At 48.6% G+C, this 4,844-nt stretch overlaps 1 protein-coding gene across 3 annotated transcripts in view; it reads right to left on the bottom strand.

The window, feature by feature from the left end:
* The window catches only part of ZNF706 (zinc finger protein 706), a 37,792-nt gene that overhangs the window by 9,729 nt on the left and 23,219 nt on the right, over positions 1 to 4,844 (bottom strand). The gene's annotated exons all lie outside the window — the stretch shown is intronic.

Here is a 4,844-nt window from a genome sequence, read left to right as displayed (position 1 = left end):
TTAAGCATTCTACATTTTTTTTCAAGGAAAACAGATTCAAACTCATTGGCTTGTATTGTCCATGAGTCACCTTTTGGACAACCGGGTTGCTGTGTTCTTGGGTCCTGCCTTTGGGTCACTCATTTCTCACAAGCGGTGAGAGCTTATGGCTACTCAGTTATATCTGCAAATCTTTTCAGTGCCCTGAAAGCAAGTTTTTAGGACCTAGAGACAAATATATTTTGTACAGCCACTTATATGGAGTGTTGTTCTCTTTTAACCATGTTTGTTTCATCCTTTCTAATTCTGAGAGCACTATTTTTGATGGAGAAGAAATGGAGAGGAGTTATTGATTTGAAAAGAAACAGGTATCATGTAGAATAGAGCCTTTGAAAAAGTGTTACATTTTTCAAACATTTAAACAGCAGTGGTTCTCCACCCTGGCTGCACATCAGAACTGCTTAGAAAGCTCAAAACAAAATAAAACAGAAGAAAAACCGCACAAAACACAAAAATACCGTGCCTGGGGCCCCACTCCAGATATCCAACTTAACTGGTCTGAGGTGTGGCCTGGGTATCTGTATTTTTCTAATGTGCAGGATTGCAAGAATCACTGCAAATCTAACCATTAGAAAGTATAACTTTTTTTTTAAAGGCCTTATTCTATAGGTAATCTAGAGGTCCCATAAGTTAGGTTACAGCCATGCTTTGGCAGATAAAAAGGCATTTTCAGGCTGTAAGCCCACACACTCATGAGGGCCCTGGGCAACAAGGTGCTGGCAGGCTTGACTCAGCCCAGTGGTTCTGAAATTCTCTGTGGATAGAACCTTCTGAGGACCACGTCTGAAATGCAGATTCCTGGAGCTCCCTCCAAGCTTAGGTGTTCTGAATTGGTTGGGGAGAGAAGGAAGGTAAGGGCGACCAGGAATCTGCATTGGTAACACAAGGGCCAAGCAATTCTGATGCTGCCATCTCACAGACTTAGACAGCGGCACGTGGCCTCGTAACACACATGAACTACACATATTGAGCACAATTTAGGGTATTCAAAGTAGAGCTTTTCAGTGTCAGGTGTGAGCCTGACCGACCAGGGCTGGCTTAGAGTTCAGGTCTGCCCCTTGACCCGCAGACCCAACAGGAAAAAAGTCTGATTCTGGACCAGAGAAACACACTGACAAAGCCATGTTTTCTGGGTGGTGCCCATCATTTCTGGGGTCTGTCTTTACCAATCCCTCCCCAGCACAGGGTTCTGCTATTTCTTCTCACTCTCCTCCTCCCTTAACCTTTGCACACAATTTCTAAGTATTGACTAGCCCTGGTTGGAAAGCCTCAGCCTCACTGGCTTAGGCCTTCCTGCCGGGTTCCCACCGTCCACTGGAGAGCTCCATCACGCTCAGGGTCTTCGAGGCACCTGAGCCACCTCCTCCTCAGGTCAATCATGTGCTCGTGTGACAGAAAGGTCTTCTTTAGGACTCCATCTCTTTTGCACCATAGTCCCTTTTTCATTTCTGGCCATGAAATCCTACCTATAGTTTTCTAAGCTCTGTAATCTACACCTCATGAAAGGCGAGCCTTCTAGACCGCAGAGCTGGACTCTGCCCTGTCTCGGAGCGATATCTCTGCTTATCCAGGCCCTCCCCGGCTAGAAGCTGGGCACAGCTTGTGCTCTTTTTTGTTGGAGTTTTCGCACTTTTCCACTTTGGTCTCAATGCCTTTCTACGCATCACTGTGATCTTGGCAATGATGCATTTTTCCTTCTTGGTGAGAAGTATATCTAAATGCTTGACCCTCATCTTTCCTTCATCTTCTCAAAGACAAAACCGACATGTCAAAAATCTAACAAATGCACTCTTTTGGCAGAGTGAACGTTCTAGTAAGGGTTCAAAGAGCTGAAATACATTCTTATTTTTACCACATCTTGCCCCTCTTTGGATTCGGGATTAGGAAGCCATGGCCTACAGACGCTGGTAATGGCCTGCGGTCCCTAAGTTTTATGGAGCCCCCCATGGTGAGATCGCTTCTGATACTCTCTCCTTTCACCTCCACCCAAATACTCTCCATCACACTTCTTCATGCAGGGTTCCGGCTTTCTGTGTACTTTTATCATTTTTGGACATTTACTGCCCCTCTGCCACCCCTTATTTCAGGGCTTCCATATTCCAGTCTGAGCCCTCTGTTTCAGGGGTATCTGGGAAATGCTGATTTCTTCCAGGCGTTAACATCTCAAGTTCCCTTTGCTTAATACTCACAATCTCCTAACTTGAAATCAGATTTCCCCTTTTTTTTCCGTGCAAATTAAGGGATTCTTCAATTGCTCACTATGTCACTCGTTCTCTGATGAACACATAGCCAAGGGCTATAGTTTCACCTGAGTGATTTTCCCACCTTCGCAAATTCCAGCTCAAGTCTTCTTGGTGAAGTTACTGCAACTCTGACAAGCACATCTTCCCTGACCTTCACAGGGTGAGTTGTGGCCCTTGCCAGAAGTCCGTCTTTCTGGCATGACAGTTGTTCCCCAGGTCATCGGCCTGCCAAAGGCAATCAAGAGTTTCGGAAACCCTTACAAAGGAAATGACAAGAGATGGCTTGGGCTCGTGACTGACCGTGTTGCTGACACGTGGTGGTGCTTTCTGCCCAACGGCCAGGAAGCCCTCGATGGCGGGTCACGGCGCAGCTGGATCTCAGAGCCAGACCTCATTACTTGTCCAGTGTCAGTCTTAACGTTCGTTAAGTCCCCAGTGCTGACCTTTGTCCTGCCTGTAGCTGCTGCTCGCATTTGATGAGGTGGGAGAAGGCCTCTTGCCCCTCCTGTTACAGTTCCTTTATTTGAGTCCTCGGAGGCAGCCTTACTTACCAGTCAGCATTCTTAGAGGAGCCTCGGATTCACCACCTCAGAGCTGGTCAGATGCCTCAAGGACACCACTCAGAGCCAACGTCCAAGGGCTCTTGGACACTGGTTTCCTGCTGACGGGGACCTGCCTCCTAGTCCCTCAGGGCCCGGCCACCCTGACGGTCCTGAGCAGCGGCAGCCCTGCTGACCCGGGCACTGCCCATCCAGTAGTAGCTGGGGGCGGCTTGCGTTCTCTTTTTGTTTGAGAATCTAATCCCAGTGAAGTGGGGTGAAGAGTATGAGTTGCAATGTTCTTTTCACAACTTCTACCTAAATGAGAATTTAAGACTCCCCAGACCCCACGTCCTCCTCCTCTCTGTCCCCTGTCACAACAAAACTCTTGAATCGGGAGGTCTAAACAGGCTGTTTCTACTTGCTCATCTCCCATTAACCTGCCTTCTGTCCTCACGACACACTTGAAGATGATCGTGTTAAGATCACCAGCGTGCCCTGGTGTTGCCAGGGCGTTTCTCGTTCTGTCTCGCTGGCCCTGGTCTCTGCGGCACTGGCCAGCGAGTGTTCCCTCCCTGAAGGAACCCCCTCTCTGCGCTGCTTGACCCCATCCCCAATGCCGGTTCTTCTCTCCTTTCCTGCCTCCTAGCCGCCCTCTACCTAACTTCTGAATGTTGGGTTCCTCAGGGCTTGGGCCTACTACCTCTTCTCTTTTCTAAGTGATTTCACCCAGTCCTACAGCTTTCAATACCTTCCACAGGTTGACAATTCTGGAATTTATACCTGCAGCCCCCAGAATATGTCCACCGAGCATATGTCCACCAAGACATACTTGCTTCAAGTACAATGTACTGGACATTACCGCTTGGCTAACACACATCCCAAACATGTCCAAAGGTGAGTTACTAATTTTCTTGGCAAACTCCTCCCAAATCTTCCTTCTCTCATATTCTCCACCATCTCAGTATATGGCATCACCCTCCACTCAGCTGATTAAGCCAGGAATCTGAGTCATCTTTGACTCCCCCTTTTCTTTCGTCCACAGAGAAGCCATCAGTAGGCCCAGGTGGTTCTACCTCTAAAATACGTTCTCCATCAGCCCACTTCTCTATTGCCCCCACTCAGGTCCAAGTCTCCAGCGTCTTTTGCTTGAGTTAGTTATACTCTCCTAATCTGTCTCCACTACCACACTCATCGCCTTCCAAGTGACTTGTCCACATGGCAGGAAGAATGCTCTTGACAAGATGTAAGTCATAGCATGTCACTCTCCTGCTCTGAACATCTTCAGTTCTTCCCATTGCATTTAAAATAAAGCCCCAAAGCCTCACCACAGCCACCAAAGCCTTGTCTCCTGCTCACCTCTAAACCTCAGCCCATGCCACTCTATCCCTGGAGTGTTTGCTTCTCTCCAGCATATATAAGCCCTCTTCCCATTCTTAGAATAGGCTAAGTTCTTTCCTGCCTCTGGCCCTCTGTACTTGCTATTTCCTCAGCCTGCAAAGCCCAGGTTACCTGGCCTCCAGAGAGGGACCTGATGACCACCCTATGTGGAGGAACAGACACCTGTGATACTCTCATGGCACCTGGCTACCTGTCTGCCCAGCAGACTACAAGCTGCCTGAAGGCAGGGACCCTTCTATCATGCTCCGGGTTGCAGCCCCAGTGCCTGATACACAGATGATCAAAACTTAACAGTGATCTAGATATGGGTCCTTTCACCTATAGGATTCTTAAGGGCCTATCTTTATATGCCACAGTTCCCCAAAAAAGGTATGCAGTTTAGGGTCTGCAGCACCCCTGAAAGTGTACTGCTAAAATCTCCTTCAAGACAACCAACCAGCTGTGGGAAGTCTAGTTGACTGATAGCCCCTGCGGTTGCCTGTTTGGACCCACTACTGTCTTCACGCTAGGCTATGCTCTCCACCCCCTCCCCAGGCTGCCCCCAGCCACTGACAGCTGAGCGAGGGGACAGTGCTGGCCCATCCCTGCCCCACACGGGATTTCTCTCCTGGGCAACTTTTGA

The sequence above is a fragment of the Delphinapterus leucas genome, chromosome 17 (genome assembly GCF_059928025.1).
Source record: "Delphinapterus leucas isolate spDelLeu-1000000601 "Yukka" chromosome 17, BTC_Dleu_Yukka2, whole genome shotgun sequence".
Taxonomy (NCBI): domain Eukaryota; kingdom Metazoa; phylum Chordata; class Mammalia; order Artiodactyla; family Monodontidae; genus Delphinapterus; species Delphinapterus leucas.
This window is presented reverse-complemented; position numbering and strand designations above follow the sequence as displayed.